This window comes from Lissotriton helveticus, chromosome 2_1 (genome assembly GCF_964261635.1).
Source record: "Lissotriton helveticus chromosome 2_1, aLisHel1.1, whole genome shotgun sequence".
Classification (NCBI taxonomy): domain Eukaryota; kingdom Metazoa; phylum Chordata; class Amphibia; order Caudata; family Salamandridae; genus Lissotriton; species Lissotriton helveticus.
Genome location: NC_136059.1, coordinates 1,167,057,982 through 1,167,070,209, shown reverse-complemented (window position 1 = coordinate 1,167,070,209; position 12,228 = coordinate 1,167,057,982).

The window sequence follows — 12,228 nt, the reverse complement described above, 5'->3', positions numbered from 1 at the left end:
AATACCCGCACTGAAGTGCATTCGTTATTGAATACTGACCTGCCCTTGCATTTTGGGGAGTTAATACACGCTATCTTTAATGCATCCTCGACTACGGGGTTAGCACACTTTTTTAAAGTCATAAGCAGTGGCATTGTGACTTCTTTTCAAACAATTTTTGGTGTGTTCCTCGCATTTTTTCATTCGATTTTTTCTAGCATCTTTGGTGGATTTCCTTTAATGCTCGCATTAGTTGCTAGTGTGCCGCTCTTAATTTGTTTGCTTAAAAATGGATGCACATCCTGCAGCAGCCAACAATATGTCCCGGCTATTGCTGCTCCGCAACCGAATGCTTAGTTACTATGGAGCGCTGCCTCTAGCGACATTGAGTGCACCTTATGGATTAGAGTTTCGATTCTCCTTTTTCACATGCGTTCAGCCTGTCTTCCATTGCCTGAGCTGCAATTTCGACTGGGCCCTGGATTTGTGTCTCTGCAGTACGGTGTCTCCCAACGCGGATTATGACCAGCTGATGAGCCCCTTAGTGGTTCAGGACTTGCTCTATTCTGGCGGCGGTATTATGGCCCTAGCAGCGATACATGGAATAATGGGACGATGGAATGTTTTTGCAGCGGTGCATGACTTCTTGGCACGCAGTTTTATTGAAGATGATCCGAGTTTTCCTCTGATGGTACTGGAGGCTCCGGTCGTTGAAGAACATGTATGTTCATGCCCACTATTGGATTGGATGGCTGAAATGTTTCAGATGAAAACAATGACTTCCTATTGGAAGCTGTTGCAACATACTGTGCTTATACGCTGTTGGAATGAGACTCTTTTATTTAATACCTGATCTCTATTTTTTAGCTACTGCTTTCTATCAAACATTTGAACTTGACTCTGCTTTTCAGGCTTGGTCTGTACGTTCCTAATTCGCCCACGTTTATATCACGTGCTTCGATCAAGGGAGGGTGTAGTGAGGACGAGCCTTGCATTCACACAGTGTTAAGTTAGCATGGGTTTATTAGAAGCTTAAACGCCATTTTTGCTTTCCTGCTCTGCTTTGCACACGACACGCACTTGCGATATTGTTTAGAGAAGGCTGACTATTTTGCTTCACATGAGAATAGCTTGTTATGCTACATTTCTAAACTGCCTCGCTAGTTTAGTCTGCATATGGAGACTGTCAAGGTTATCTTGGACACTGTGTCTGTTATTCGGAATGATCCTCGCACGTTCTAGCCATAGCACATATGCAGCTGTGGCCACCTCTGATACTAGAGCGTTTAATATTGCACTGTGCAGGCATGATGAACACACTTGGAGAAGATTCGCAGCCTGACAGCTTGTGCAGAACTCGATGTGATCCACTACTGCTGAGTATCAGAGGTATGGGGCCGCTCAGGTAATCCTATGAGACCTTCTTTAATTATAAACTAACTCACTAGCTAGGGAGGGTGAAATCTAGGTATATTCTAAACCTGTTTCCCGTTAGTATTATAAAATGCTTTCTCCCTTTGTATTCTATGGAATAGTAACAATGCTGACAACCTAGTTTCTGATAATATGTTTGCTTGTATTATCTAAGGTACTGCGCATGAGATCACGGCGTTAGAAATAAACATTTCAAACTTGCACGTGTCTCTATTTACTCCTTATTTTGGACTGGTGTAAGACTTTAACGAAAGAGTACTCTTGTTATCCACCTTACCTGAGGTAACCTAAGTCGCATGTTCTGGGTAATCGTTGGTGTTTTTGCTATAGGACGAAGAACCAATGAGTCACTGATTGCTAGTCTGGTAGGGGGTTTGGGTACAAAGGTGGGTTTTGGTACACCTTAATTCACTGAGGTCCTAAGTCTCTATGCACAGTTCTGTGTAGGAGCAGAATCCCTGCAACAACCCCAAGCGTTCACACAGCCCTAATAACTCAAGTCAAGAAGGAGACAAGTCAAGAAGTCTAGGAGTCGGCAATCACCTTGCCGAACTGTGAAAATTGTTCTCCAAAAGCCTCCTCATTGCAATTAAAAAAGTCATTAGGCGTTGGTGTGGCTAGCTGGACTACCTATACGTTTGCGAACTGGCCCTTGTTGACAGGGCTTGATTTGCAGTTTTCAAATGGGGATGAGGCACACTAATTAGGATAGTCACAACCAGCACTTTCCTGGCCCATTAGGCTAGTGGAGGTTCCACCGTCAATTGGTAAAGTGGCTAGTGATAGTTGTTTTTCAACTAGAAGTATTTCCATGTCTATGGCCCCCCACTGCTTTTTCGATGTACCCTTCAGGGATCCTGCTTTCTTGGCAGCTGCGCCCCAAGTGTTGGGGCCTAGCTTTCGCTTGGCCATCCTCCTTGGAAGTAGAATAAACAGCAGACAGCAGATGTGTAAAAAATGTGACTGACTGTCCAGTACAGAGGAAAAAGTTAGTCCAAAGAGAAGCTTGGGTAAGAGTCACAATCAGGGCACAAGTCCTAAAAAAAGAAGTGGGGGGACTAACAGGCAGTATGCAAGTGAAATCATGAAGGGTGCCGCCGCCGCGAGAGCTCTGACGGGCCTCCCCCGCCACAAGTCTGTTACAAATACCCTTATGAAACTACACTGGCTCCAGGTAGAAAAGAGGATTCATTTTAAAACCTTGTGCCTCGCTTTTAAAATCCTGAAATCTGCCTCCCCCCCATGCTGTGCCCACTCCTCTCATCTTATGTTCCTCGACGCACTTTACGGTCGGAGGGACAGAACCTGGCCACTGTACCCCGCATTAAATTAGCTCGGATGGGCGGTCGTTCATTCAGATACCTAGCAGCAAAGCTCTGGAATGAACTTACAGCCCAGATACGTGGGCTGAAGGATCTCCTATCCTTCAGAAAAGCCATAAAAACCAACCTCTTCTGTTAGTTATGTTATGTCACCTGCAGTTTTCATCAGCAGCAACCCCCCTGGATACGAACAGCAAGCGCCGGGACGCCCCTTGGCTGGGGCAGCCGTGCGCTATATAAGCATATATAACATAACATAACATAGCACATAATGTTATGACACGTGATGGAAGACATTGCATGTGACATCACAGGAAGTGACCTCACTGGAAGTGACATCACACAAACTGACATCAGATATTAAGACCTCACACACATGTTTATCAGGTATTTCATGAGTATATTTAAGCGCATTATGAAATTTATCAAATGAGATTTGTCGTTGGCGATGGGCCAAAAAAATGGAACAATCCCAATGCAAAATCTGGGCTTCAACTAATGCATTTATGTTTTTAAACCCTGCCACCAAGAAATTGGCAACAAGGAGAAGGATGGTAGTAAATCTGTTATGCTTAATTGGTTGCAAAGTCTACTTTTTAAAGTATTTGATTGGGTTAAGGCATCTGCTGTGAAGGTGTCCAGTAAATATCAGGGAATAGTAATAATGGTGAGATAACTCTGGTAGTTAAGGCACTTGCTGGATAGATCTGTGTTTTGTGAAATCCCAGATTTGAATCAAACTGGTAGAGAAGGTAAATGTGTCTCCTGTAAAGCACAACTTCTAACACGCAGATGACAGATTTTTATTTTATATTGATAGTAAAGTGGGTTACTGCTTTCAACAGAGTTCCTTTTGTTACCTGCAGTTCATAAATTGTAATCCTTCTAAAAGACCACAGTAAGGTAAAAAGGACATGTGACTCCTACACCTTGTAACCCTCACTGTCTCATCTAGCTCATCTTGTACATTGATTTACACATGTACATGATTGTCAATGTATAATATGTAAGTTACGTACAGAGCTCTGACTCCGTGCATTGGGTTGCGTAGCACTATAAAAGAAATAAAATAGTGCTATTAAAATTTGTATTTGTGTAAATACTGGGACAGAGAAACACACCTGAGATTCTTTCAGTGCATGCATCTATTATATACAGGGACTGAACAAAGGCTAAAGCTGCCTAACTTAAGTACTTGTGAAGAGATAAACTGTGTGCCTTTGTTTCTTTTCCCTCTGTTGCATTTACATTTAAGTGTGAGGTTTCAGGCCACCTCCAGTCAGGCTATGCAAACACATGGAGGCCTGATGGACACTTAACTTCGGATCAGCTGGAGTTGAGTTGAAAAAAATGTCCTTCCCTGACTGCACGTTGCTTCTGGGAGTCGAAAGCAGACAACTGCTGAACGTGTCCCGGTGTCTGAAAGCTACACCGGGACACGTTCAGCATATTTCTGGTGGGGCCCAACTTCTTTGCAGGGGGGACGGCATCCACCCTGTGAAAAGAGTGGGGGGTCACCGTGTACCTGCGTGTACCCCTGACTTCTGCCCTGGTCATAATAAAGCTGCACAGCACCTTTTTGGGAACCAATACCACAGTGGGTAGCCCATCTTATTCTCCTCCGGACTTCAAAGTGTACATGATGGGCCTACCCTTGACCTGTTAAAATTCTCGCCATTTTATCGGCGGAAACTGCTGATTAAACAGCGATAATGGGTTTGCTAATATGCGTTATAGAATTTCTGTAGAATCCCAGGTTAGATGTGCAGGACATCTAACCTGGGATTCTATAGGAATTCTATAACGCATATTAGCAAGCCCATTATCAATGTTTTAGCTGCAGTTTCCTGCCGATACAACGGCGATAATTTTAACGAGGTTCCTTGCTAATATGCCTCAAAGTGTCCCATGCCGCGGGTTGCCCCTCCTCTTTCTCTCCTCTAGTTTCTGGGAATGAGTCCCCAACAGTACCCACAGATAACAAAGGTTCCCCCATCGCGGGAGATGGTAAAGCGCTTTAAAGGGCAGCCTCGCGAGATATGTAGCAGGTGACTCTTTCTCTCTGGATTCTGGGACCACAAATTTCCAGCAGTGCCTGCAAAGAACAAAGCTTCCTGTGCCGTGTGAGATCGCAAAGCAATTTAAAGTGCAGTCACGCAGGAAATGCAGGAAAAACGGGAGGCAGGCAGCCCCTGTTCCTTCTGTACTCTGGGATCTGGGACTACAAGTCCCCATCACTGACCGCCAAAGCTCCCATCCTGAAGGAGGTGACAAGGCACTTTACTTTGCAGGGGTACGGGAAATGCAGTTGGTGGCCACTGGATTCTGGGACTACAGTCGCTGATGGTGCCCGCTAAGAACAAAGCATCCCCAGCTTTCTATCTAGAACCTCAGACTGGGGAGGAAGCAGGCTTACATCTTTTGGATGCAAAGCGAGCTGCGTTGTTTTATTTGAAGAGGACAGAGAGCTTTCAGAAGACTGACAGCCTGTTTGTGACTTTTGGTTAGGTTAAAAATGATCTTACGTCTTAAAAAACTCTGAATAGGTGCAATCAGCAGGCTATTCTGCTTGCTTAGGAGACTGAGATGATGAACCGAGTGCAAGGGTGGTCTACTCTGATTATTACGGTATCTTGCGCTCTTTTTAAAGGAGTGTCCATTGAAGACATGTGCAATGCAGCCACATGGGCCTCCCCACAAGTGTTTATGGACCACTTTTAGGTGGTGTTGGGAGGCACGGCAGGCTTTGATTTTACTTCAGCTGTATGGAACGTAAGCACTAGCTATTGAGATACTCTATGACAGACAATGTATAATGCTTATTGTTTGTTACGTCTGTTTTGGGATTAAATATGTATGTGACAGGCCGATTGATTTCTGGTGTATTTTATTTGATCATGAAACCAAGTTCAGCCTTGGTATCAGCTCACTAACAAGGCCAGGCGATGATTATCGCTAAGCTCACTTAGCGCTAGGATAATTATCGCCAGCCAACTCTGAATTTTATCACGGAGATAGCGTGCTATCAGCAACGCTTACCTCCAAAGCGATAAAATTCAGAGTGCAAGCTGCCAATTGTAAGATTGTCGCTGGAAATACAGTGATAATCCCATAGGGTTTGGCGATAGCTTGCTGATAGGGATAGACATACTTAGCCATGATATCCACCTTACATTGGATATCATGGCTAAGAAATACGAATTTGAATTTGATTTATTGGATTCATAGTTTGGAAACGGCTGTGCAGCTTGAAAGGGAGTCAGACTGGTTCCTTCTTGTTCGTTCTCATAATTGCAGCGCAATTGGGCGGAGCGCGGAGCAAGCTTGCACGCTGAAAAAAGGTGAAAAAAGGTTAAATTAGTGAATACACATGAAGTATAAGTTGAAATGGAATTAAAAGCGGGGTGCATCTCACCACCACTGTCCTTTTCATAAGTCAGAAAAATACCAGACGTAAAAAAGCAGCATTAACCGCGGTTAGCACTGCTTTTTTTATCGCTAACAGGTTAGCGATATCCCTTGATAGTAGTAGAAATGTCGCTTAGCGGCATTTCTCCTATTATTTTACTCTGGAACGCCCCCTTTGCATCTCATTAGAGATGCAAGGGGAAGCGTAGAGTAAAAGAGTGCTAACATGCAAATTTGCTTGTTAGCACACTGTTGCTGATAGGGTGCTGGTTTTATCTGAGATAAAGCCCTTGTTAATATGCCACCAAGTGATTATTGTTGCGAGGAAGGCTGGAGAGGAGGTATTGCCCTGGTTACTTACCAGGTAATCTTCATTACTTCCAGTCAAGCCTTCCTCGCCACATATGGTTTCCCATCCCTCTCTTCCCTTGTGTCTTTTACAGCTTCATGTATTTTGGGGCTTGGGAAAGGAAAAGTAAGTGGATTGGTCGAGCCTCCTTTTACGATACGTTATGATCAAAGATAAAGGAGAACTGCCATATTGGGAAGGGCTGCGGAAGGCTGGAGCGCTCATTTTGCTTTGAAGGTTCAGTGAGGGAGCTGGAGCTCTGTTATGTTTATCTTATGTTTAATCCTGACCAAGGCTCGTGACTCGCGCTGGGCTCGTGTCGGCATATTCTCGTGTCTATGAGCTTAGGGTTCTGTCACGGAGCTGTTAGAAGGAGTTGGGAGCCTGGCACTGCTGGTCGGGTGTTCTATGCGGTTACTCACTGAAATAAACAGAGTCATTACCGCTGAACTGGCATGAGTCCTTCTTATTTACAACATTTTATGGCGACAACTTGACCCACGCGATGTAGAGGAGCTCGTTGCAGAAAAGAAAAAAACCCAAGGTAACCGTCTGCTGAAGTCTGCCGACAACGGACGAGCAGTCAAGAATTACCAGCTGCACGGACTGATAAAGGAAAACCCGACAGCGTGATAATTATCAGATTCAGGTACAGAGTGAAAGTGACTCTCTTATAAGGACAAGGTACGTCATTTAAAGTATTTATAAGCGGCATACGTAGAGACTGTTAAACGCAGAACCTTACCGCAGCACACCGCGCAGAAGCTACAATCTCCGCGTAGGCGTCAGCTGAGGATTCACGACCTCTCCGCCTGAGGAGTTTTGCCTGAATAACGCGATACACAGCGCCCCCACTGTTTTAGGCTGCAGTAAAAGGGCAATTCACTCAAGAGTACTGATTAAAAGGGTGATGCACAGTTAATGGGCCCACAAGTGAAACCAACGCTCTGTTACTAGGAAATTAAGGAAATTGCTACACACTTTCTGTGTTAACTCAATTGAAGAATTAATTAACTATTCATATTGTGCTTCATATCGGAAAAAATTCCAATAAACAGTTTTCTTAACATTGTTACATATATTTGACAACTGTGATACACACACACTGGCATCAAGAGTGCCATATTCTCTACAGCTGTGATACACACACAGTACAACGTGTCACCTTATATAGTGTCATTCAAAATGAATGTTAATAATGCCATTCAAGCGCCAGTCCCATTTTTAAAAAAAATCTTTTTATTGAACATAACAGCTCCATGTAAGTACACTTCAGGTGACAGTGAAAGTGCATTGGTATAGTTATAACAATATACATGCAAAATTCCCTTGGCGAGATCAATATAGGCCTACCCCCTAGGTGCATCCCACGCATGATTCAACCTACTAAGCTTTGGCTCCCCTGCCCTCTTCGCCCGGATCCCCCCCCTTGCACGCTACATGTCACCTCATCTTCCCCCCTGCTTCACACCTATCTCCTCTGGCAATAATGGACAGGCAGTCCCTCGAGCTTTAGGTTACAGAGAGTGCTCACTGGGCACACCGGTCAGAGGGTGAGATCCCACCAGACCTAACTCATCTCAGTGGCGAGCCATCAGGGGTACTCAACCACTCCCCCTGTATCGTCTCCATGCTAACCATATCCTTTCCCATTTTTTGGGGCAACCCCTACTGTTGTAAATGACCTTCTCTGCCCTCTGGCACCATTCCAGGTCCCTCTCCCATTCTTCCACCGTTGGCAACAGATCACTCCCCCAGAGTCGCGCTAAGTTCCTTTTTGCCACCATACTGGCGAGTGCAAGCCATATCTTTTCTCCCTTGGGCCATGTGACCTCCCCTGTCACCCCCAGGACGTGCCAGCGGGCTTCCAGCAGAACCTCAGCCCCCACCACCTTTGCCATAATCCCCTGCAGCTGAGCCCATTACGCGTGGATTTTGGGGCAGTCCCATAGGATATGAAAAAAGGTGCCGTCCTCCCCGCAACCCCTTAAACAATATTGTGAAGCAGCAAACCCAATCCTGTCTTGCACCGTTCGTGGTGTGTATGACCTATGGAGGATGCGCAGCTGAACCAGCCTAAATCTAGCCCTGATCGCAACCTCTCTCGGGTACTGCAGAGCCTCATTCCAGTCATCATCTTCCAATAAGCCAAGATCCGACTCCCATTTTTCTCTTAACGGTCCCAGTGTGTCCGGGAGGTTATTAACAAGTTTTTTATAGGTAAGGGAGATAGCCTTATCAACCATAGGGTCTAGCAACAACCGATCCTCAAGCGGAGCATACTCAGGTAACTGTTCCTCCTGTGACAAATGTGCATGTATGGCATGTTTGAGTTGTTGGTAATGCAGAAATTCGCCATCCCCCATGTGGAACTCTGCCTGCAGACTCGCGAAATCTATCAACGATCCCCTCTTCCAAACGTCCCCCAACTTGTCTATGCCAATCAGGCTCCACTGGCGCAGGTCTCGCAGCTTTGCAACCTCCCGAAGGAAGTCGCCCTTCCACAAAGGCGTACAATCCGTGAGCTTCGCCTCCCACCCCAGAATTTTCGTCGCCCGCCTCCACACCGCCACCACCACCGCTGTCTGAGGGGCCAGGGTCTGTTTCCGTCTGGGTTTAGAATATAAGGCCTCCAAATAGGAATTCTCTCCGAGTGCCAAACGATCCGCTCGGTACGTGGGTTCCTCCTGTTGAGCAAATACCCAACCATTTATATTAACTAGCTGTGTGGCCCAGTAGTAGAGACGAATGTCGGGGACCGCTAGCCCTCCCTCGAACACTCCCCGTTGTAGTTTTTTAAGCGCTATTCTCGTGCACCCTCCACTCCATAATAGTGAGCGTTGCTCCGCCTCCATGGTTTTGAATACTTGTTCCGGGATCGGGAAGGGCGCGTTCTGTAGTGCATAGAGCAGTCGGGGCAAGGCCATCATCTTAAATAGGACGGCCCGGCCCATTAGAGAGAGCGGGAGAGTCCTCCAGTGCATCACGTCGCTGTGAAGGCGTTCCAGCTGTGTCAGCAAGTTCAAACGGAGGAATTCGGTGTCGGATGGAGTGACCCAGATGCCCAAGTATCGGAACTCTGTACGCCAGAGTAGGCCCTCACAGTCTTCTGTAATTCGAGGCCGGGGCCCCGCCAGAACATAACCCAGGGACTTACTCCAGTTGATGCGATATCCGGAGTATTCCCCAAACGTGCGTAGCATGACCATCAGCCTTGATATGGACTCAGACGGTCTCTGGGTGTATAGCAAAATGTAATCGGCATATAACGATATGCGCTCCTCCCAGCCACCCCCAGGTCCACTCCCCATATCCCGGGGTCCTCAAGCACCCAATGTGCCAGTGGCTCCAGTGCCAGGGCAAAGAGAGTGGGGGAAAGAGGGCAGCCCTGTCTCGTGCCGCGTCCCAGGTGGAATTCTCGCGACTTAGCCCCTTTGACCCGGACTCTTGCCAGGGGCTCTGTGTACAGGAGCTTCACCCAGGCACAGAAGTTAGCACCAAAGCCCATCTTCTGCAAGACTGCGTAAAGGTAACTCCATTCTATACTGTCGAATGCCATACAGGCGTCCAAGGACAGCAGTGCCGCCGGCACTTCCTGCCTCTCCACAACAGCCTGCAAGACCCCAAATAGTCGGCGCAGGTTGAGTCGAGTGCTTCTATGGGGCATAAAGCCTGACTGGTCCGGATGGACTAGTATTTGTACCACCGCACCTAGGCGGGTGGCCACGATCTTCCCAAGAACCTTTGTTTCATAATTAAGGAGGGATATCGGCCTGTAGGAGCTGCATTCCCCGTGCGGTTTACCGGGCTTATGGATCACCACTATCGTGGCCTGCCGTAAATCCCTCGGAAGCTGCCCGGTCTCACGAGCCTCGTGAAACATGTTGCACATGTGCGGTGCCGTGCGACTGGCCACGCACCCAAATGCCTCTGCTGGGAACCCGTTTGGCCCCAGGGCCTTACCCGTCTGTAGGTCCCCCATGGCCTCGTCCACTTCCTTAACCGTAATATCGGCCTCTAGGATATCCCTGTCTACAGACTCCAGTAGGGGAAGCCGCAAGGGGGCCAGGAATTCACTTCACTCCCTCTCCTCTCTAGTCGTGTGAGATCGGTAGACCTCCTCGTAGTAGCACGCAAACTCCTCCGCAATTGCCACGCTAGTGGTGCTGACCGATCCGTCCGGTTGCACTATACCCGGCACCCAACTCCGCTCTCGGTCTCTCTTTTCCAGCCATGCGATCATTCTATTTGCCTTGTCTCCCAAGTCATACACACGCCTCTGGGTGGCCAGTGCGTGCGCTCGCGCCTGCTCCGTCAGGACGTCCCTCAATTCCTTGCTTAGGAGGCATACTGTATGCTGCCTGTCCTGTTCCTGTCCTTGAGTAAGCCCCGTCCTAGCCTCCAGAGAGCGGAGTTCCCCCTCCAGTCTTTCAACCTGCGCAGGTTTTTCCTTGCGCCGTCTCCCAACCTCGGCCTGTACAAAGTCCCTGGCTACTGTCTTATAGGCTTCCCATACCACCCCGGGGGAGTCCACAGACCCCACGTTGTCCTCAAAATAGTGGTCCACTCTCTCTCGAAACCTCTCCTGGAAGTCCCTATCCTTAAATAAAAAGGGATCAAGCCGAGGGAGAACGCTCCAATCGCGCCTGGGACCCACCATCTGAACCCCCACCGGTGAGTGGTCAGAGATCCCTCTGGCTTTGTGATGTCTATCCCTAAAGAGGTTCACGTAGTCTGCCCTCGTGAATATGTAATCGATCCGTGAAGACGAGCCATGGGCCGCAGAGACATGTGTGTATTGTGCCGCCTGCGGTTGTGTGTCCTCCAGAGATCCACCAGACCCAGCGCCTGCGCAAAGTCCCTAAGGTGATTCGCCCCTCCCCTATCCGGTGGGGACGGCAATCTATCCAACTCCCTGGCCATCACATCGTTCATATCCCCTCCCAGAACCAGTGTACCCATGGGCATTTCCAGCAGTATCTTACCAATATCAGGGAGAGTAGTCGTGTGGAGCTTTGGGGGAAAGTAAAGGGAACATAGGTTCAGAGTACGGCCCTCCCACTGCGCCGATATCGCTACATAGCGACCTAGGGGATCCAACCAACACCTGCCCAGGACCAGCGGCAGATAGTTTTTAACAAGGATCCCCACACCCCTGGAGCCTGTAGTAAAGCCAGAGTGGGCCCGCAAAGTATACCTAAATCTATCTAGGGCCTTGCAACGGTTCCCCAACAGATGTGTCTCCTGTAGGAGTACAACATCAGGGGAGTGCCTACAAAAATATTGAAGCACCACGGTGCGTTTGATTTTGTTTTGCAAACCATTCACATTCCAGGACACTAGCTCAATGTGTTGTGTCCGCGTCGTGTGTGGTTCAGCCATTCGGACTGTCAAGCATAGGAAACAGGGACCAGACCTCACCATCTCCCCCCTCCCATCCGCCAGCTGAGTGTGTCAATGGAGTCAAAGTAAACATACACCAGCAAAATAAACAGTAATAACTAGGCCAGTCCCATTTTTAGTTGTTCCAGGGGAGCCTTCCATGGATTGGGATGACTGGTGTGAGGCATTCGAAAATTATATTGTAGCCTTAGATGGCACTACATTTTCTGCTGTTAGAAAGAAAGCCTTACTGTTAGGAGCATTAGGAAAAGAGGGTCAAAGAATTTATAAATATTTACCAACTCCACCAGTCGAGATTGATGACGTTTACAAAGATGCCTTATTTAGATTATA